The sequence below is a fragment of the Antechinus flavipes genome, chromosome 3 (assembly GCF_016432865.1).
Source record: "Antechinus flavipes isolate AdamAnt ecotype Samford, QLD, Australia chromosome 3, AdamAnt_v2, whole genome shotgun sequence".
NCBI classification, from domain to species: domain Eukaryota; kingdom Metazoa; phylum Chordata; class Mammalia; order Dasyuromorphia; family Dasyuridae; genus Antechinus; species Antechinus flavipes.
Window position 1 is genome coordinate 372,928,504 of NC_067400.1, and position 23,645 is coordinate 372,952,148.

The 23,645-nt window shown below is 35.2% G+C and overlaps 1 long non-coding RNA gene across 1 annotated transcript in view; it reads right to left on the reverse strand.

The window, feature by feature from the left end:
- Positions 1 to 18,607, reverse strand: part of LOC127554380 (uncharacterized) — a 58,513-nt gene extending 39,906 nt beyond the window's left edge. The window contains exons 1-2 of the long non-coding RNA XR_007951963.1: positions 18,278 to 18,607; positions 13,134 to 13,262 (exon numbers count right to left, since the gene is read on the reverse strand). This is a non-coding gene — a long non-coding RNA (uncharacterized LOC127554380). The remainder of the gene's footprint in view (positions 1 to 13,133; positions 13,263 to 18,277) is intronic.
- Positions 18,608 to 23,645: the final 5,038 nt, after the last annotated feature.

A 23,645-nucleotide genomic window follows, 5' to 3' on the forward strand; every position in this document is an offset into this window, starting at 1 on the left:
TCTCTTACATCATTCTCATTTCTTTTCCCATGTTTTCTTCTCTCACTCTTATCTGAAGAACCCCTTTTTCATCTCTTCCATTATTTCTTTCTAGGCTTGAAATTATTCTCATTTTTCTTTTGAGTTTTGCTCATATGTATTTTGACATTGTTGTCCTTTTCTGAGTTTGTGTCTTGAGCTTCCCTGTCACCATAACTTTCTATGATCAGATTCTTTTTTGTTTGTTTTTGCTCATCTCTTTTGGCCTTTTCCCTTTCTTTTAAATTTGAACTTTGTTCCTAGGGTGGAAAATGCATTGTCATGGGCTTCTTATGCTAAGGTCTATAGGAGCTAGCAGGTTACTGGTGTTGCCCCGAGGTCCACTTGGGACCTTGGACTGGTGCTGTGCTGAAGTAGGAGGATGGGTGGTGCTGCTGGAGACATAAATGTCTCACAACTTACTTGGTGGTAAGCTGGAGTCTTAATGCTGGTGTCCCGTGCTTGCTGAGGACTGTAGAGATGTTTCTGTGTTTCTCTTGAGCTATAGTAAGACAAGTAGTGGTTGGGCTGCTGGTAGTCTTTGGCCAAAGCCATGCTGATGCAAGTATTTGGAACTCTAGGCTGATGGCTGCTTATTTGCCTAAGGGTATGCAAGATAATATAATGGTTCTTAGAGCAAGAGTCTGTTGATTCTCCTAGCTATGCTGAGGCACTTTAGAGGTTACTCACTGGCCAAAGTTACTATTTCATGAGAATAGTGGGAAATTCTTTACTTTCATGTCTTTGCTCATATTATTTCTTCTGAAATCTATCTGCATGTGTCGAAATTCTATCATGTATTCAAAACCCAAATTATACCTCTTCCTCTATCCTATTGTCCCCACAGGATCTATGTAAGGATTGCAGTAGGTTCATGAACTAGGATAGGAAAAAAATATACCTTTATTTTAACATATTTGGTTTTCCTTGAATCATATATATTTTATTTTGTGTACTTAAAATTTTACTCTGACAAAGGTGTACATAAATTGTACTAGACTAACAAAGTTATTTATGACATATACTTACAATTTTAAGAACTTCTGTATTAAATAACATTTAATTAGGAAAAAAAGTTTATGGCTTCTATAGCTTTTGTCCTATTACTGTACACAATGAATACTTGATATATAATTTTGGTCAAGTACAAAAATAACTAATATAGGAAAGGAAAATAAGTAATTGTTGAAAAGGACATAATTTCAAATGAAAGAAAGGAAATACTTCTCATATTATTGTAAAAGTCTGGTAATAGGAAAGGTTTAGACTGAATTAAGCAATTCAAGTTGCATTTTTAGAGACAGGAAGACAGCCAGCTGAGAATGCCCCATAACCATTAAGTGAAAATAGATTATTTAAATGGCAAAAGATCAGGAGTAAAGAAAGAAATCTGGGGACCACCTGGAAATAAAAGATAGAAAGAATCATGATGATATATTCACCAAGTTGAAGTTATAGGAGATCAAGGATAGAATCCACATTTAGGAGATATAAGGAAGAATTCCGAATAAAGCTGATGTTGAAAGTGTTGATGTTAAATGAACCAAAAAAGATGGAGATGCAAAAGAAGACAGAAAAATTTCTATTATTAGATTTTTTTCTTTTCTTTTCTTTTCTTCTATCTAGCCTACTTTCTTGTTAGTAGAAAGAGAAAACAATTCATAGTTTTCCTCCTTCTGTGTGCTTCTATTTGAAACTTTGGCACCACTCTTTATCTCTTTCCTCTCCTTCCAACAGATTAATAGTTAGCAAACCTTTTTTTGATTTTTAAGCTCATAGACTATATATTTAGAGTTTAAAATGACCTTAAAGTCATTTAATCCAATCCCTTAATTTTCAATGATGGGACAATTCTGGCCTAGAGAAGTTATCAGATTTACTCAAAGGCAGATGGAGATAATGAATGAGAGAGATGGGGTTTGATCATAGATCCTTTACCTCTAAATCAAGTCTTGATTTAATTCAATTCAGCAATCATTTCTCTATTAAATTCCAGCTATGGGCAAAAATGACAACATGATACAGTGGACAAGTACTGTTTCCAGTCAGAGGACCTGATTTCAAATCCTGTCTCCAATGCTTTTTACCTGTGTGACCTTGGGATTTCAATCTCCACCTGTCCCAATTTTCTCATTTACTAAAGGAGGATAATACTTACCTGAGACAGTTGTTGTGACGATCAAGTGAAATAATATATGTACAATACTTGTTATCCAATAAATACTACATATATGGTAGCTAGCTAGCAGTAAGGTAAGGAGTGGGAGGAATGATAGTGGTAGCAGTAGTCCTAGTAGTAGTAGCAGCACACAGCAGCAGCAGCAGCAGCAAAAGTTGTCACAGTAGCAGCAATAGTAGCAGTAATAGTAATAGTAGCAATAGTAGTAGTAGTAGTAGTAGTAGTTTCAGTCTCTAATTTCAATGCTTTCATCATTTTTATTATCTCATAAGCCTTTTTCTATTACTCAGTCTTAAACAGTTGCTGAATAGGAGGATTAACATGTGCCATAGCATACTCTATAGTATATAGAAAATAGTAGAAGCAGTAGCAGTAGCAGTAGTAGCAGAAGCAGCATCAGCAGCAGCAGCAACAGCAGTAGCAGTAGGAGCAGCAGCAGGAGCAACAGCAGCAGGAGCAGTAGCAGTAGCAATAGCAATAATAGCAACAGCAACAACAGCAGTAGCAGTAGCAGCAGCAGCAGTAGTAGTAGTTTCAGTCCCTAATTTCAATGCTTTCATAATTTTTATTATCCTCATAAGCCTCTTTTCTATTACTCTGTTAGTCTTAAAGAGTTGATGAATAGGAGGGTTAAGATGTACCATAGCATACTCTATAGTATGTAGAACTGTAGTAGAAGCAGCAGCAACAGTAGCAGCAGCAGAAGTAGATGTCCAATACTCTAGGTAGCTGTGAAAGATTGTAAATAATTGAGTAGTTTCTGATCTGTGTTAAGTCTATTGAAAGAAGGGTTCAGAGTGAGTTTAGAAATTTGAGAGTGAAGAAAAGTTTTCAAATAAGGAATAAAATAGCATGTTCAGGATAAATAAAAGTAAGGACTAAGGTATTATTATCAATGAGGGCCCAGTGTAGGGTGACCTGCAATTGTAATAGTCATGATAAATGCAAAGAAAAAAAATCATTCATTTCAGAATTTGCTCTTCCTAAAAGGTTCTTCTATTTGTTTTGCTTTTCTTCATATTCCCTAATTTCAATGCTTTCATCATTTTTATTATCCTCTCATAAGTTTTTTTTTCTGTTATTCTGTTAGTCTTAAAAAGTTGCTAAATACAAGAGCTAAAATATGCCGAAGCATACTCTACTGAAAAAAAATACAAGAATTTGTTTTCATATTAAAATGTGTGTATTCCACATTTGTGATGTTTTATTTTAGAATTATACTGAATTTTTAAATAACAGAATTAATTGGTATAACTTATTGAATGTGATACATTGAGTATTATATTTTTCTACAAAACATATTTATTTATTCATTCTTTCCTAAATTTAAATTTTTATTGTTCATTTCACGTGAATTTATGTACAGGTGATACCACATGTATGTCTTTTATTTTTGCCATTTTCTTCAATTTGTCAAAAAAAATTTATTTTAAAATATGTACCCTTTAATTGGGGCTGGTAGGTGGTGCAATGAATAGAGTACTTGACCCAGAGTCAGGAAGACACACCTGGCACACCTGGCTTCAGACACTTACTAGTTATGTAAATCACTTAACTCTGTTCAATTCAGTTTCCTCATCTGTAAAATAGGTTAGAGACAGAAATGGCTATCTGGTCCATTATCATTGTCAAGAAAATCCCACATGGCATCATAAAGAGTTGGATGTGACTGAAAACAACTAAACAACAAAGCCTTTAGTTAATATGGAGATGTGCTGTCTTGATTCCACATGTATCTAACTCTTAGGTATTTTAATCTTACTAAGTAAACCAAAATAACAGCATTATATATACAAGCTATTCCAAAAGTCTTAGTGCTTGGTTTAAGTTTTAATAGTTTAAATAAATAAGCTTTAATAGCTTAAAACAACAGTATGACTTTTTAGGATACTCTGAGTGAGTAATATTTACTTTTCCAGTAACTCCAAATGCTCTCCTGGTTGGCTATATGTATAAGTGGTGGAATATTTCTTTTAGTAGCACCATTTATAGTAAAGTCACTGTAATTAGTACCAAAAAATTGTCTGGGAAAGCATTATAAGGTGTGGCCCACCTCTAATGGATACAACATAACCTAGCATTAAACTGGAAGGAAAGTTGTATAGAGGGATTTCTTTATCTTTGGGAAGGATGCAGACATTGATTGACATTACCCATTTCTATATCAAGAGGTCCTATTGAAAGAAGATAGTATAATATAAAAAATATTTTAAAAGCACACTGCTAAAGAATGACATGAGACTGGGGGGAGGGGGATAATAGGGGAATAAGGATTTCTATAACACGAGAGTATAGAAAAATATGGTCTATTTCATTGTAGTCAATGGAAGTTTGGAATACATTAAGGCAGGAGTCTTCCATTTAATGGTGATTTGGATACCATCATACTATTTGATCTTGGTACAGCAATGCATTGTGGGAATTGGTGGTTTTAAAAACTTCTCTCTAGAGGCAGTTAAGGCAGTCTGAGTCTGAATGTGGTCAGGGAAAAGCTGCTGAGGTTAGATTGCTATTTACAAATATCCTTTTGTTTCTATTACTTTTCTTTGGGCTTTGTAAATAAACTTAAGGGATTGTATCTCAAGCAGCTTGATTTTTGTTTGAGAGTTGACACGATCCATGAGGAAAACATTAGAATTTCTTTGAAGGTATTTGTTTTTGATTTGAATGTATGGCATTCATGACAAGTTCTGAGGTACATATTACAGGTAACCTTTATTCTATTAAGCCAAGTTTAACAACACTTCTACCCCTCAAGAGGTTTATATTTACCCTTGTGGATCTTAAGAACCTTCTGAGGGTGTCATCCTTTGCTGCTCAGATCACCTTTTCCAACAACATTCCTTTGTTATAACTAGAGTGTTTTCACTGAAAAATCATATAGACATGATGTGGTAAGCAAAAACACATTGGAGTGATTTAGAATAGATGAATGCATGGCATTCTAGGGAAACCTCTTCTGGCGTAAGTGTTGTGTTGCTCACATTTTGAGTGCCAGCACCACTTGGTTCTGCTGTGCATTTCTCTCACTCTACCACTTGTGAGATAATGCTCTTACACCCTAAGTGCTACCCCCAAAGTCATGTACTCATTTATAGAACTTGCATATTCATGCTTCAGTCAGTCACTTTAAAAGCAGAGCAGAAATGCAGCAGGGATTGATATTATGGCCCAGGCAAGTGCCTTTCAGTAAGGACTTACTGGGGCAGAGGGATTAGAGATCTAAAGGTTATTGTGTGACTCCAGTATTCTAATATTACAATACTCCTGTGTAACTATGATTTTATTAACATGACTGCTTCCTCCCACAGGTGTCAAACACATGTCAGCATGTGGCCCACAGCACTCCTGAGTGTAGACCAAATGAGATTAAAATGTAATTGGGAAATATTTAATAAAATAAATAAAAATACAATATGATATAATACTTATTCAGAAGGTATTGGATGAGGTGATTTTTGAGGATGTGGTAGAAAAGATGGAGGATATATAACCATGAGATAGCAACTAGATCCCTATGCTTTTATCATGTCTCTTTAATTCAGTGAAAGCAAGACTAATTATTGCCATGTAACAGAGCCATTCAATAATGTGGAAAAGAGTTGTATGTTTTGTAGAAAGGGATTGGGGACTTACTGAGATATATTTTGTTTCCTACTTCCATACCACAAGGAAGGTAGGTATCACTTAGTTAGGATGCTGGAATTTTCCAGAAGGACTATTCTCCATATGAGTAATCCAGAGAAGAGGCAGTATATAGGTACTAATCAGGAAGAAGGGGAATCTCAGATAATCATGAACATTTTCTTTAAGAAAAAAAATGAGATTTTGGGATATATGGCAAACAACAAATAATATAACAAAAAAGTGAAATTGATTATATTTTAACAATTTAGGAATGATCCATTACTGATATGCAAGTCATTCTCAAATTAGAGGCTTGTCTAGAAAAAAGATGACAATCAGTCTGAAACTAGAAGAAAAATATCAGAATAAGATATGTGCAATTAAAACAATTTCAAACTGGACTATTAAACAAGTTGTTGACTTTGGAGGAAAAAAGGGAAGTCAATAAAAGAACAGAGAAGGAGTAGAAATTAAAGGAACAATAAAGTCTAGAAATTCCCATAGCTAACCAATAGTAAATCTATTTATCAAAGTGATGATGAATATAGACATAACTGCAAATATATGTATACATATATACATAAATACGTATATATGTATATGTATACATGCATATATATGCTTATATATTGTGTTCATGTGAATGTGTGTATGTATATATATGTATATATAATTATATGTATCTATGTTTATGTGAATAACGGTAAATGCTAAATAATAAACAATAAAACAATAAATACCTAAGGATAGAGTAGTCAAGAAGACCTGAATTTCTGCTTGACCTCAAACACTAATTTCCCCTGTGATCCTGTCACTTAAACTCTGTTTGTCTAATATACTTAAGAAGTGTCTTTGACAAGAAAACTCCTTGGACTCAAGCAAACTCATGAAGTTACAGTCATGAAGCGTAAAACACGTTCAATGACTAAAGAACAACAAATACATGTGAGTATGTGTATATAGATATATAGTTAGGTTATTGCAAATGTCTTAATGTGAAGTATCAGGGCCTGAATGATGGCAATGACAGTAGTATTGGAAAAACAGAGACAGATGGGAAAGCTATTTGAGGTGGTAGAATTGCTGGATTTGTGAGTATTGAGTGATAGGAAGGAGTCAGAGATGGCACTGGATTTCAAGCCCAGGTGCCTTTTATAAATGTGTTACCTTTTGTTATAGCAAATGATTGATTTTGAGAATCACCATTTCAAATCAGTGGACCACAAACTTGGCTATTTACTTCAATGATTTTCCATGCAATTTGTAGAGTGATGTGATGTAGAGCATTTAACATGACTGTATAAGAGAACATGTACAGTTCTTATGAAAACTGAATAGACAATTGAAATAGAGAAGGCAAGAAGAAGGGGTCAAATTATCTAGACTTTCTCATTTTACATATTAAAAAACTGAAGCATCATGAGATCACAAACATAAATAGCAAAGACTATATATCTTGCATTGTTTTGGTCCTGATCTGCTATTTACTCACTCTGTAAACTTATATATCTTCCCTCCTAAAGTTTTTATGAACCTGGTTTCAGGAGACAGAGATGGAGAGAGGAAAGGAGGAGAGGGGGGAAGAGTGGAAGTTAGAGGGGGAAGAAAGGGAAAGGAAGAAGGGAGGGGGAGGAAGATAAGGGGAGGGGGTAAGAAGGGGACAGAGAGGAAGGAAAAGGGGGCAGAAGGGGTTAGAAGAGGATATAGGGGAAGAAAGGCAAGGAGACAGCGGAGAAGAGTGAGGCAGAGAGAGGAGAGGAGAGAGGGGAGGAAAGAGGGACAGAGAGAAGAAAGGGAGGGAGGGAAGAAGGGAGAAAAAAAGAAAAGATAGAAGAAATATCAGTTTTCATTACATATGTTTAGTTTCAAAGTTAATGGAAAAATAAATGAGGTTACTGTATATACACATTCATATATACATATATGCATACTTATAAGCATATATACATACATATAATATACACATATGTGTATACTATACATACACACACACATATGTAGATGATGATTCTGTGATTTCCTTGATTTTGGGCACTCCTGGATGATTAAAGCCCTTTGACCAATATCCATTTGCAACTGATAGTCTTAAAGAGCTTTCTGAGGGCATGGAGAGATTAAGGGTCTCGTCCAGGATCACACCATTATTTTCTTTTTTATTTCTTTTTTTGTTTGTTTGTTTGTTTTGTTTTTTTTTGGCTGAGGCAGTTGGGGTTAAGTGACTTTCCCAGGGTCACACAGCTAGGAAGTGTTAAGTGTCTGAGGTCAAATTTGAACTCAGGTCCTCCTGACTAAAGGGCTGGTGCTCTATCTATTGCACCAATTAGCTGCTCCTTACACCATTATTTTCTTCCAAAGACTGGGCTGGAATGCAAGATTCCTTGACTAGAGATATTTTCTCTACCCACTAAGCTAGACTGCTTCTCCCCTATAATTAATGATAGAAAAATGACAATGCTTACTATATCAAAGAAATGATTTGAAATTATCTGGTGCATGACTCTCGGCATCATTTTTCTAGTAAGTATTTTGCAATTTTTATGGTCCTGAATACTTTTGTATTAATTATACTAAACTCTATTTGTCAAATTTGTTTTTGTTAGCAAAAGACAAAGTCAGTAATAGTTATTTGGTAAGCTGCTGTTACTCCTCAATTATCCTTGCTGCTTGTGAGACTAAGTGACTTTTATTTCTTTCCTCTGTAGATCAGTTTTATAATTTTGGCAACATATCTGAAGAAATTATACATTCATGTCTGTCCTTTATCAAAGAGACATTTTTTTGCTATTGTGTCTCACAGAAGTTTTGAATTAAAAAATTCACAATATTAAAGTGGCTGTGTTGGGGGAAAAAAACATCCAAAGGTTACTCATGATTTTCATTGCATATCAGTAACATTTTCTGAAAGGAAAAAAAAAAGACAAAATTGCATATTAACAAAAGTAATTTTATTTTGTTTTGTTTTTAAGGTAGTTAGGTGGTGCCGCAGATAGAGTGCCAGTCTTAGAGCCTTGAGTTCAAATTCAGCCTTAGAAACTTATTAGCTATGTGATTCTGGCAAGTCACTGAGTACTCTGAACCAGTTCCTTATATATAAATGAGCTGGAGAAGGAAATGGCAAACCATTCCAGTAGCTCTGCCAAGAAAACCCTAAATGGGTCACCAAGAGTTGTACACTTTTTAAAGGACTAAACAACAACAACAACAATTTTTAAAAGGTAGTAAAATTATATTCTTGTCTCCTACAGAAATGATTGAAACAGAGTAAATGAATTCAAAGTATGTGGGATTGCCTTTCTGTTGTGTGTGTCAATGATAACTATTATTAAAACAGAAATATGATAATGATAAATAAAGTGACATGAAATATTTCACTTAAGCTTCTGTATAACCTGTCTTTAATATGGCTACTCTTAACAGTTAAAGACACTCTGACAGTTATGTAATCCCTTCACCACTTAAGTACAACAGGATTTTATTATTAAGCACCCTGGCTGGAAATAGTGTTCACATTATAAACAGTTTTGTTGGATTGGTAATCCTGCTTGTCAGATTTGTTCACTGTTTGATATTAATCAGTGGGTTTATAAAAGGTGCAGTACATGGCAGAAATGAACAGTGGAGAAGTTACAAATCCTGTTTCCATAAAACAGAGTCTCCTAGAGATCTTTACTGCAGAGGTGTGCAGAATATCTTGACATTTCATGCTTGGTTTGACAGTATATACTAACCTAAGGGCAGAAGAGTTATTATGATAATAGGCGCTACTGTTCATTTCATTACCCGAGCTTGGAGACATAGAGACCTCAATAGAAATTCATTGAAATATATTGAATTTCATTTTTGCATTTGGTAATATGTGATGAATGCATTGGTGTTAGTTTTGGTGTATTTCATTTCTCTGCTTTTGCCTTTCTTTGTAGTCTCAGAGCCTTAGCTTACTGTGAATTAGTGTTGTGATCATTAAGTATTGCTTGTTAATTGATTGATTGACTACATGTCTATCAAAGGATAGCATCAAAGAGTAGATGAGACCTTCAGAGTATCCAGATCAACCCCATTATTTTAGAAAGGGAATAACTTGCCCAGGATCCTCCAGATAATTAAGAGGTAGAGGCAGAATTTATACCAAGGTCATCTGATTCCTAAATTATACTAACTTGCCCAAAGTTCTTCATGATATATTTGAAAGTATCTTTCCAGAATGCTTTTAAATCACTTCCCCTCACACATTTTATGTTCTTTCATGTCCTATTTGCTATTTCCTTTACATAAAAAGTCTATCTTCTGTCGCTGTGCCTTTCCAGAACTTGGCACAAAAGGCCTGTTCCCTCACTTGACCAATACCTTATATTTGTTCAAGTTCCAATACAAGTTACTTTACCTCATTACTTTATTCCCTCACCAAAATAAATTATTTTGTATTTTAATTGCATATATTTGCAATTATAAGATTGTAGAATGGGCATTCTTAATTGTGTGAATGTGTGCAAATGAGTGTGTGTGTATGTCTCCCCTTTGGAAAACCAGTGAAACTTGTGTCATTCTTATCAGAATAATGTATAAAATAAATGTATAAAGCAAAATACATAGGATTATGAATGAATCCAATTATATTGAAATATAAGTATTAAAATTAAAAAAAATGGACCCCCAGGTTAAGAACCCATAATGAAGAGAATAAGAAATTCATTTTTAAAAAAACTTTCTTCTTTCTGTTTAGTGACTAGTTCAATGCCTGGCATATATAGTAGGTAATTAAAAATAAATTTTAATCAAATGGTTCAATTCAGGTCCAGATTAGTCTTTCTTTTCTTGAATTTTTTTCCTTTAAGATATTCATGAACTCATGTACCTATAACATTTCTTCAAAGTTTCATTTTGTAATTAGCAATTGCTTTACATAAGAAATGCAACTTATTTCTATAGCTTTCCAATTGTGAGACTATTTAGAGTTGAGTGACTCAGTAGAAGTAGGGCTGAATGGAACTGGGATAAAAGTTCTACTTCCTCACTACCCGTCTGGTTTTGGTTAAGTGAAATTCTAGGGGCCTCAGTTTCCTTGACTGTAAAATTAGAGATTTGAATTCAGTGATTTCTAAGTTCCTTTAAGTTTTCATCTGTGATCCTAAAATGTAATTTTGTAGATTTTAACAAGCAATTTCTTTGTACATGCTGGACATTATGTAAGATTCCCAGAGGCTCAGAGTGAAGCTAAAACATTAGATATTAATAACAGTAATAATGATGATAATGATGATGATGATGATGATGACAATAACTGTCATATTATTTAATTAAAGTTTGCAAAGTCCTTTATCTCTCTCTTCTTGTCTCTCTCCCTTCTGCAACCAGTTCTTCTGCCCTCCATGGGAGAAGATTGTCAATATTTGGTGTAAGCCATTTTGTTGCTTTTGCCAATCAGACTGGCTTATTTGGTCTTAATCCTTTCCCTCCTCCTATATATATGCTCATATATATACATATCTGCATATATGGATAAGAACACATGATAAATATGTGTAAATATGACAGTCATGTCCCTTTTAGAGAGGTCAAGAATGATTGGCACTATTAGTATTCACTTTCCTGCTCAAAAGATGATCAAATGTTCCAAGAGAAAAACTGGATTAAATAAGTTACTATATGAAACATATTTTATAAAGCTTAGATTCCTATAAAAATATGACCTAAATAATGATAGTTAAACAGTTTAAATGGAAAGTACTTTGTAAACCTTGAAGCAAATGTCTTAAAAATAATTAGTTATCATTTTATTATATTCAGCTCTTAACTTGCATTTATATATGACCTGAAGAGCTTTACATTGTTAAATATTTTTATAATCATTATTTTATTATGGATAAGTCAGCTCTAATAATATAACAATAATAAGTCAATGTATGTTAAGTAATCTACAAATGTTATTGACATACTTGTCCAGCATGTAGCATGGTAATTAGTAGGTGCTTAATAAATGCTGATTGATTGTTTTGACTTGCTCTTATTAAGGGCACAGCTATCAGTAAACTCTGATCTAAATAAGAAGATACCTTTTTCCTCAGCAAAAGCTTATCTTTAGCAGGATATTGTATTATTATTATTATAAATTTCATAGCCTATTATCCTATCACTTCAATCAGTACTAGGTAGTCTTAAAGCAGAGGCCTAGGTTCTGCAAATCTTTCTCAAAATTCTAGGATGGGGAGGAAAGTAGCAGTTTAGTATTTGAAGAGCTGAGACTGGAGCAATGGGAATAGAATTTTGCCCCAGGGTGCCAAATTTAGAGGGTGCTGGCAGCATTTTCAGTCCTTCAGAAGCACAGAAACAGAGCTTTAGCTCAGTACCTAGTTAGTAGATAATTAGTTAAAATAGTGAGCTATTTTATATAGCTTCTGCCAGATGGTGTGCTGACGTGAGCGCCTCCTCGCTGGCCTGAGGTGGCCTCCCAGAAGTAACTTGGAGCTCCGGTCCCTTCCCCCATGGGGTCATGGCTCAGCTCCCCACCTTCTCCTTGCTGGAAGGAGGCAAACTTTCTCAAAGCTGGTCCTTGGAAGGAGTGTCTCTGATTATACCTATGGTGCTCAGAAAAACATGGGAAATAGTTTCCTAACTGTCGCTTGTTCTGATTTATTATAGTTCTTCTCTTAAGTTATTTAGGGGAAAAGGGGGGAAGGGAGTCATTCGATCAGCATTTCAGCAGTACTGAGGAGTGGCCAAGTGGAAATTTGAACCCAGAGTCCTTAATTCCTGGGCCCTGAGCTAAATGCTGTTCTGTGTACTGTGAGAGGGAAATGTGATGTCATAAACATGGCCTAATGACTTCACAGTGGATTCCATTAGGAAGAGAAGCTAGGTTATATGAGGGAGTAGGGAGGGGGAAATAACACTTTTATTGAAAAACATATTACATATTACACATAATGATAGAGCGGGGAATAAAGGAAATAATAGGCCAATTACTTTTCTTTGTGAACAAATGTTTGTCACTTTTAAGTTTACTCCTGTGTTCTAGGACTACTCCATTTATAGCCTCTGCAACTGACATGAAACTACTTGGAAACTTCATAATTTTGTTGTCTTTCTTTGAGTATTTTTTTCTGAAGTTTGCAAGGATTATTTCTATAAATCCATTACTGGACATTTTTATTCAAAGGTTAGAAAAGACCACCAAAGTATTATCTGGTGTAGACTTTATTTTAGGAGCAAACATAAACACGAAGAAACCATAATCCTGGTGTAATGTAGGAATCTAATTAAGACTAATGAGGCAACATTAAATTTAATGTATGATGCATTTTATATGCCTTACCATTAGAGCCGCAGCAAGCTGTTCTGTCAGAGAGTCGAACTTTGGTGACTATCCCCCTACAGGCATTCTTAAGCAATCTGGGCTTAAGCCTCTGATCACTCATTAGGCTTGTGCTGGGCTTGCAGAGACCTAGACACAAAAGCGACCATAAAACATAAGAGAAAAGTGGGACTCCTCTGCCAGTGGGCTCCCCAAACCAATAAAAAAGAGAAGTCTTGGCTGGGCTAAGAGTTCTGGGCCATCCACAAGGCCAGGGCTGTTCAAAGCAGGGACACCAAGCTTGACAGTCAAGGTCTAAGGAAAACAAGGAGGGAGTGGGGTGGGATTTAGGGGGCGGATAACCGAGGGCAGTGGGAAGGTGAAGAGCAAGAGATCACAGCTTCACTGGATTCCTAGAAAGATTAATTGTTTTTGCTGCAGGTCAGTTTGAGGAGGATCAGAGGGAAACAATCTTCGGTCCCGGAAGTCGTTTACAAACAGGGTCAGACCGGGTGCATGTAATCCCAGAAAAGGGACATGGAGGAATCTCTTAAATTGCAAAACTCAGGTTACTTATGAGGAGGGCCTAAAGGAAAGAAACTTCAGAAACTCATTTAGCGAAATGATCCTTTGAAATTCTGTGGCTTCCCTTTCCATAATCTAGCCTATAAAGGCTGGGGTATAGACTTGTCTGTGCTTAATGCAACTAGTTGGAAACAAAATCCAAACTAGAAGCCAAACCTCCCCGACTTGTGCTCTTTCAATGAGATCATGTTGCTAAAGCATGATTCACTTGCTTATTTTAAAATCATTGTTAAAAACCACTACCTTAATTCTGCCCCTTAAAATAAACACTAAAAAGTTTTTGATTGTGGGTCACATTATCCAGAGGGTTTTTTTTTTAAAGGCTATATAATGACAACTTTTTTTTTTTTTTTTTTTTTTTTTTTTTTTTTTTTTTTTTTTTTGGTATTGCTATATCCTGATTGCAGAATTAACAACTTGTCCTGATGACTCATATCCATTTATCTACATTCAGAATCCTGAGTGTGACATTGAAAAGGGGAGAATCTCTGAGGGTAGAGGTCCTGGATTGAAATCCCATCCCTGATATTTTTAAGGCAGCTGGGCATTGCAGTAGATGGACTTTGAATCAGGAAGACCTGAATTCAAATCCTGGAACACTTAGTATGATCATGGAAAAGTTAACTAAGTTATCTCTCTCAATTTCCCAATCTTTAAAAATGAGGATTATAATAGTACCTACTTCATGAGGTTGTTGTGAGGATCAAATTAATTAATGTATAAACTTCTTTGAATAACTTAAAATGTTATATAAATGTGAACTCTTAGTTGTCAGATTTGTGGTTTAAGTTGTCTGAGATCTCAGTTTCTTTATCTGTAAAATGAGGGATTTGCATTAGATAGTCTCCACAAGATTTCTTGCTATGATCTTTGTTTGAGGAATTTAAATTTGCAAGTTATAAGTCTTCCTGGTCCCTAGAGGAAAGTGATTTCTGATATTATGGCTCAATGGTTCAGGCAGAGGACAGACTCTGTATGTCCATAGAAGGCCATGAGGGAAAAAGAAAAAAAAAAAATCAAAGTCAGCAATGAGGGAGTCAAAGAGCAGTCACCCAGAAGAGGGAGAAAAGTAATTCTCCCCCACAGTCAGTTATTCCTCGTGTATCCTGTCTCAAATCCCTTGCTTCTTACTCTGCTGCTCCTACACAGTCAGTAAAAATTACAATTTAAGTTTGGTATAATCCCAATCTTAAATGTCTGGTATATAGAGTGATATACATTTATACTTATACCATTGTGACTATTATTTTATATAGTGATATGTCTATCAGTAGTATTTTTATCCATGCTTTTGAGTGTTATGGAAAAAGATTGAGAGCAGCAGATCTCTCCTCAGTAAATATAAGCTTAGTCATCTTTTAGCCATATCTATGGGAGAAAACCCTACCTAACCTAAGCCATCTTTTCCTGTGTCTGTACTATTTACGTAGCCTCAAGAAGAAAAGATATAACATACCATGGATGTAGTTATTTTCATATGGATAAACCAGTCAGAACAAGGCAGAAATACCTCTCTGCAAGCTCTCTTGTTAGCAGCTTTAAAACCTCATACTGAAAATAAACAGGATTTTTCCCAAGAAAGGAGGGGGTTACCAGCAGGAGGGAGCATACTGAAAGATACATTAAATCAACACAAGGAGGAAAGCTGAAAAGACATGAGGTCTCAGAGAAGTCTGATTCAATTGGAGATATTTTTCTGCCTTCTCTGCTTCCCCTACTGTCTTCTGGAGATTTTTCTCTGATGACCCCTATTTCCCTATTTCCCCATTTCTTTTTAAACTGGGCATTTCTAGAAGAAATGAAATAAGCATCCAAGACAGGTTGGATTGAGGAGCTTTCATTCCAAACCTCTTTGTGATGCTCCTTCACAAATATTGGACTTCTTTGCCCCAAACAAGAAAAGCGCACAAATATTTATTAAGTGCCTGTTCTGTGTCAGGCACTATGTGTTGGAGATACAAAGAAAGTCCTCTCTTCCCCCCAAAAAAATAAAGAAAAGGAAAAAAAAAAACAGTCCCTAGTCTGAGGATCTCACGGTGTAATGGGGAAAAAATATACAAGCAACTATTTACACGATAATTTGAGATAATCTCAGAAGTAAGACGTTAAAATTAAGATTAAAGGGGACCTAAAAAGACTTCTTGTGGAGCCAGGAAATAGAGAAAGAAAAAACAGACTTCTAGACATGGAGAAAGCCAGTGAAAGTACATTAAGTCGAGAGATGGAATGTTCAGTGAGAGAAGAGTAAAGAAACTGGTGTCACTGTATCACAAAATAGGGGAAAAGGGAAAGAGTAAGGTGGAAGAAGACTGGAAAAGAATGGGACAATATAAGGTTAATGAAGGACTTTAAAATAAAAAGAAAAGTTTTTGCATTTGGCCCTCGAGCTAATAGGAATCTACTGAAATTTACTAAATGGGGGGAAGATTAATCTGTTTGCTAACTAAAAGATGGATTGTAGCAGCAAAAGGCTTAAAGCAAGGATACTGGCTTATTATAATATTTCAGACATGAGATGAACAGATCAGAGTGGTTTCAGTGTCAGAGAGAATGGGGGAATTGTATATAAAAGTTGCTATGAACTAGGACTATGATATTTGTCGACTAGAATTACAAAATCACTTAATGACTGAGTTGAAAGTACCTTAAAAGTCTTCTAGTTTATTTCTTCCCTCTGTTTCCGGTAAATACCTGAAAAAACCTACAAAGTCTCCAATAAGTAGTCATTTAATTTAGGTATAAATACTTCCAAAGACAGAGAATTTATCCTCTCATTGTTACTGACTTTTGGTCCATTTTCAGAAAGATTCAAAATTCTTCCACATAAAGAAGAGCTTTCAAGTATACTTTTATGAAACTTTCAACAGTGTATCTTTGTTTTCTTTGGAAGAGATGAAGTGTTTCTATTTCCTTTGAAAGTGAAAGCTCGACCTATTTGAAGGCACCCATTATCACAAAAATTTTTCTTCTCCAGGTGAAGAATGGTCACTGGTGCCTGGAATTCCTCTAATTGGAGGCAAAATTTTCTCTTCCACAAGTAGAATTTAAAAGTTAACAACTATGGGGAAAGTAACACTTTAAATTAAATTCACAGTAAAAAGTGCAAATGACTGATATCAGATGCCTTCATTAGAAACACCTTTGATAAGGGGATTCTGGAAGAGAGAACATTAGAGCAAGTTAGAAATAGAGGAAAAGGGCATAGAAAAAGCCGAGGGTGTCAAGGTCAAAGCCACTTGCTTCACATTTTTGCCTACATCTGATGCTAATAGATGAAAACTTCATATAACATATTTCAGTTTTACTGAAAGATGCTAACCACTATTTTTAGGTTTTCCTGCAAATCAAATTCAATTTTATCATTAGTTTCCAATAATTAAATGCTCAATCCTGCCTCTGGCTTTAAATTCCATCAGCATCAGATAAGCACAAAAGAGTAATATAAAGAAGCCAAACCACAGGATGTGAATATTCTGAAGATTAAGCAAATTCATTAATACAGGTGCTGTTTGTCTGGCCTTTGGATTTTAGATCCCTGAAGAACCTTGAACTTTGGAGTTTGTGATTTTTCCAGAATTATCCTAATGAAACACATTTAAACTGATGGACAAAAGCTTGAACTGAAAGATAAATTCTGTTTCCAGGACTGGTCCCATTGACTTTTCTAATAGTTGCTTATATGTGCTAGAGAGCAAAATGTGACCCAAAAATGTAACTGTAGAGAGTCAGATCCAGGTTGTAATTTTTTTTTTCCTTTTTACTTTGTTATAGGTGAATTACAGACATTTATATACACTTTGTAGAGAAAATTATAATGGAATGAAAGCCCCCTGAGGGCAAGGATGGTTTCATTTTTGTCTTTACTAACACAGAGCCTAATATATAATAGGCTTTAATAAATTCTTCATAAATAAATGAATAAAAATATTCAAATCAGTTGAACTATCAGATTCGTTTTCTTGCCTTTAATGTTCAAACAAATCAAGAAACAAGGAAACCCAAGATGCTCAAAGGAGCAGCAGATTTTTCTAGCTGGAAATAGATGTTGAGAGATGCCGTAATAATTAATGTTGTCCTGCCTTTTAGGCAATACCTAAGTTACTGACATTTGGCAACACAAAAGGTTTCTCAAGTGTCAGGAACTTATACATTTTTTTTTGGATTGATGGTTTCATTAAAAGCTGTTCTATTGTAATTTTGCTTTCTTTGCTTTAATGCTGTCTTTGGGGTTCATTAGAGCTAGTGTTTTTAATGGCATCAGCTGGGCTTAGGTTTCATTGCAGCTGAACCTCACCATTGCTAATCACTCAGCTAACATATGCCATTTCCACAGTACCAAATGACTCCTTCTGCACAGCCTCCTTTATATTCCCATCTCTCCGTTTTAAGATCATAGCAACATTTACTATTGGTGTTAGTTGTGATATAACCAGCAATGCTCACTTTTCTTCAGTATCTAGGGGGATAGGTAATTTACGCTCAATCCTGCACAGTTTTTACAAATTGACAACTTTTTTCACTCCCAGATTCATGTTTAATATGTAAGATATATGAGACAAAACAAAATTACAGGTACCTACCTACGGGGCGATGTGGTGTCCTTCTCCCAATTACCTTTCAAACTGTATATTCCACACAGTACAGGCACTGAACTTGAATAACTCAGAGTTAGTCTCCATTTGTCCCTATAACCTCTTCTCTCTCTAGGGATCCTGTTTTTAAGAGCACAGAATGTATTAAGGCCAAGAAAAAGTGAAAAACTATCAGAGAGTCAATAAGTCCAGTGAATTGCTCAGCCATCTGAATTGTGGTCTTTCCTCAATGAATGACTTTCCATTTTCCAGTTTCCTAAGATTTCTGGGACTTAAGTCAAAAGACAGGTTCTAGTCTTACTTTTTTGTTAATGTCATTACAAATGGAGTAAAGAGAGACAGGGAATGGGGGTGGGCATGAGGGTGGTGAGGAATCATTCTGCTTCAAGGAGGATACTGCCCAATTTTTTAAACTTAATAGGATTAGTCATGGGAACTATTTTTAGCAGAAGTTCAACTTTATCCATGTATTTTAATGTGGGAAAAGTGTGTCCTTTTCCCTCTGCTAATGTTTGATGTATTCCAGCCCTCCTGTGAGCGTGTTTGAGTATCTTAGGGGCTCTGGAGTGGAGGACAACTTCCTCTCGGATTCTCTCTGTTTTCTTTCGTGAAAATGACATTCCAAAGCTATTTCACTTTCTGACAGGAAATGGACCCTTGCCAAAAATGATTAAAGTCCAAGAAAGCATAACAGTTCCAAAACTGCAGCCGTTCTTTAGGAGTCCTGAGTTTGACATTGTGTCAAACAAATGTGAAATATTGTTTAATAAATTTGAATAATACTGAGATAGGGAAAAATGGTTCTTGGCTTATGTTGCTGGTGCTTTGTATTAAGGATGTAAAGGACTACCTAGCCCTGAGAAATTGAAATATATATCTAAATATACTTGTGTGAGAAGAGTAAAGCTTAATACTCTATGTGGAAGTAGATAAGTAGGTACAAGGATAAAAGAGCATTAAAACCCTGCCCCTTACACAGAGCATTATGCAGTTGCAATGTTTTTATAGGGAAAAAAAAGATTCCTGAATATGTGGCCTACCTAATTAATAAAGAGTACACATATATTGATTTTTAGATGAAATAGTTAATTTAGTAGCCTTTTTTTTTTTTTTTTGGTTAAGAATCTAGACCTATGTTTTCCTTCCTATAGAAAGCTCCTTATAAAGAAGCTTATGATATAGACCTTCTACTATTTACACTATTTAGAATTTCTCATATAGAAATTCATTTGCCAGACAGAGTATTAAAGAGGTATCTGGGACACTAAGAAGTAAGTGACTTGCCAGTGGTCATACCATATGTATCATAGGGAGTTTTTGAACTTTGGTTTTCCTGACTCTAAGGCTGATTCTCTATCCTTGACAGCACACTGCTACTCCAAATGATAGTAAAATACATTAAAAAAACAAACCAAAAAGCCAAAAAAAAAAAAACCTTTGATTGAAAAATTATTTAAATTACTAGAAATACAAATTTAAATATATGTTCATTATATCATAACAATAAGCCAATAATTAGACATTTAAAAACTATCTACGATATGTCCTCAAGTTGTACTAGTGAATTATATTATGACTAAATGAACAAAAGGTTCTAAATAACCGGCTAGCAACAATATTCAGTGCAGACATAAATCTTATGTATTAAAATATTTAAGTGCTCCTCACCTGAAAAGCATTGTAAATGTATATAAACTACCCAAAGCATCATTTTAGAACTCCTCTCCTGAATAGTCATTGCTGCAACAAGCTTAACAACATCCTTTCCCTCCATTCTTTTCAATGGCATGTGTACTCTGGGTGCACAAAGTTCAATCAGGTCTGAATCTACTGACATTCAATGAGGAGAGCAATTCATGACCACTTTTTAGACAAGCTAAATTGATCAGACAAGTCAGTCAATGTCATTGAGTACTATTTGTCACTCCATAAGCAGCAACAATCTGCTGCACTACAAATGCAGAAGGACCGCCGAATAAATCACATCAAACAGTGGGAGTAGATAGTATCCCTTCATCCATAATTGGTACAGCCCTCTCCTGTCACATTTGTTCATCCCTGTGATTCTGGTGAGGATTGACACTGACAAGGCAAGAGCAGCCACCGTCAAGCCCATTAGAGAGTATATGTTTCCATGATGTACGTGCTAATAGATATCTATCATAATATTACATTAATGTCACCCATGTATCAGGCTTATAACTTAACCCATCTAGGTATCTCAAAACATGCTGGGGCTGATCTTTTCTACCAGTAGCTAAACTGTTTAGGTTTGAAAGAAAATTGATATTTGCAAAAGGAAGCACATGATTTAAAAGATACACAGTATGGCTAAGCAGAAATGTTACAAGTGCTGATTGCCCAATCTTTTCTGCTAGACGTGAAAGTCAAAACTCTAGGGTCCAATGTTGAAGCCCCATCAGCATAAAACATGAACAAAAATCACCCACCACTTTTCTGTCTCTAAAGACATCTAAATTTTCCATTTCTTCCAATGAAAATGAGTTATGCAAGAGCAGCTGACATTTTCTAGATCAATATGCATTTTTGACAAGAATAACCTGATCTTGTTAACCCCTAATTTGTTTTTTTCTGCTACATTTGTATATATGTATATATACTTTATATGCATTTCTTGGTTAGTGCATGCATTAAACTATACCATCCCTATAGCATTAAAAATTAACATAAATTAATTAAGACAATATAATTCCATAATGTCAAGTCTTTAAACCCTGTAAACTCTAGGGAATGGGAAATGGACTTCAGTTGTTGTGGAACATATCTTATATATTGTATTTTCACTCAGCAGAGATAATGACTATGTCTATTCAGATGAAAATTGGAAAATTTAGTAAGTTGTCCAGTCAGCTCCAAAAAGCCCTCACGAATCCTACTTTATTGGGTGCAGACAACCTCTGGTTTTCAAAGTCTGTGCCAACGAAGTACAAGTAGGTTTTATTCTGCTCTTAAGGTTCCAAATATCAATTTGGTGACTTGGTAAGAAGACCAAGGAAACTCCATGAGGACAAGGATTGTTATTGCTTCTTATTTGATCTCCAATGCTTAGCACAGTATCTGGTACATTGTATTTGCTTAATAAAGTCTTGGCAATCTATTGATTGAGAGGGTTGGCCTCTAGGTGATTAATTTTTTGACCACAGTAACAATGGGGGAAAATGGTCTTTTGTTAACCCTATTTCTCTTCACAATGAGATGAGAGAGGAATGTAAAGAAAGAGACAGAGGGTGATAAGACTCACTTTAGACAGTTTATGAGTGTTAATTATAGGAAATATAATATGTGAATTGCTTTGCTCATGATCAATAAATGAATATACATTGTCTGATTCAAAATAATATTAATACTGATATATTTAAAAAAAGACAACAAAAGAAAGTAGCAGCCAAATAAAAGACTAATAGCTTAAACGTTTTTCAGGGAGAGGCAAAGGGCCTAGAAGATTTGGTTTTATCACATCCCCAAAGGCAACAAGGACTATCATTTCATGGGGAAGTTATCAAATCCTATGATACTCTAATGATTCAAGAGCAAAAACAATCCAAATGCCATGAAAATTGCAGCTTCTGTGCTGACATATGGTACATGATAAAGTAGAGAAATTCTTTAAAGAACTTTGAAGCTTTTCACAATCTACTTTTGCAATTCTCTTCCACTGTATACTCTACAATCCAGCCACACTGGTTGCTCATATTGATGATGGCACAGATAGCTAGGTGAGATTGGCAGAAACTGGAGCATTGATGGAATTGTTCCCTGGGGTAGGCAGATAGAACTGTTAAAGATCAGTTTAGCTTAGTGGTCTCACCCTCTATGGAGGTTCCCCCTACCCTGTAGATGATCCTTGTGTCCAGCTAGAAATCCAAGTTATGTCAAATCCCTGAGATCCATCCTCTGTGGGAATTGTGGGCAGACTCAACTTGTATATCCTGTGAGTAATACTAATCATGTCCCTGAGTTTAAATTTTCCCTATAAATCTGCTTATGGCACCTGCCGTCTTTGCTGAACCTCCTTTGGATAAGTCCCCTACAGTACTATGTCTTATGTTATCTTTCCCCTTCCCTCTTTGCCAAGTCACCTAGTATCTCACCTAATCTCACTATGCCTTTTAGGGTCTATCCTCTCGGATCCTACTTCTCCTTATACCTAACTAACCCTTTTAGAACTCTAAATCCTTTTCAGGATTTAGCCTGAGGGCTAAAGGTATGCTCCAGTCTCATGAGGTGTTTCTTTTCTCCTGGCTAATTGCAAGTTCCACAGGGAGCTTCTCTTTTCCATCATTAATTGTTAAAACCCCTTTCTTGCTAACTATGTGTTCTCCCCCTCTTTCATATTTACCATTCTTGTTGTCTATTGTAACCCTTCATTTTGTCTGAAACTTCTCTTAAATAAATCTACCTTTTGCCAAAGAGAATAGCCATTGTGAATTCTTCACATAACCTAATCCCAACATTTGGTGTGTACCATTATCTGGTGCCTAAATAATAACATTTGATGCTATATCAGCCACATCAATATAGCACGTTCCAACTTTTCTCAGACCGACCTCCACTCTCAGAATGCCCTCCTTCCTCATTTCTGGTAAGTACCTTTACTGATTTCAAGTATTAACTTAAATTGGACCCTTCTTACAAGTCTTTCTTGGTCTTGTTCAATGTTAGTGCCTTCCCTTTGATTCCAATCGACTCTCTCTATATGTTTTATAGATAGATAAGTAAACAGATAGATAGATAGAGTTGTTTGTATGCTGTCTTTTCCATTAAACTGTGAGCACTTGGTGGGGAGGGATTTTTATTTGTTTGTTTTTGTATTAATTTTTTTGTATGTTCAGTTCTTTTTTCCCCCAATAGTATTTTATTTTCCCTAAAACATGTAAAAATAATTTTCAACATTTATTTTTGTAAAGTTTTGTATTCTAAATTTTTCTCCCTCCCTCTCTTATCTTCCCTCTCCCCAAGACAACAAGCAGTTTGACATAGGTTAAATATGTGTAATCCTTTTAGCCATATTTCCATATTTGTCATGCTTTACAAAAAAATTAGATCAAAAGAAAAAAAGACAAAAAAGAAAAACAAACAAAAATGTGAAAATATGGTGCTTCAATCCACAATCAATTTTCATAGTTCTCTCTCTGAATATGATGGCCATTTTCCATCCCAAATCTATTGGAATTGCTTTGAGTAATCACATTATTGAGAAGAGCCAAGTTCATCATAGTTGATCATCACATAATCTTGCTATTACTGTATACAACATTCTCTCTATATACAACAGAATGTATAGAACATTCTGTCCTGCTCACTTCACTTATCAACAATTCATGTAAGTCTTTCT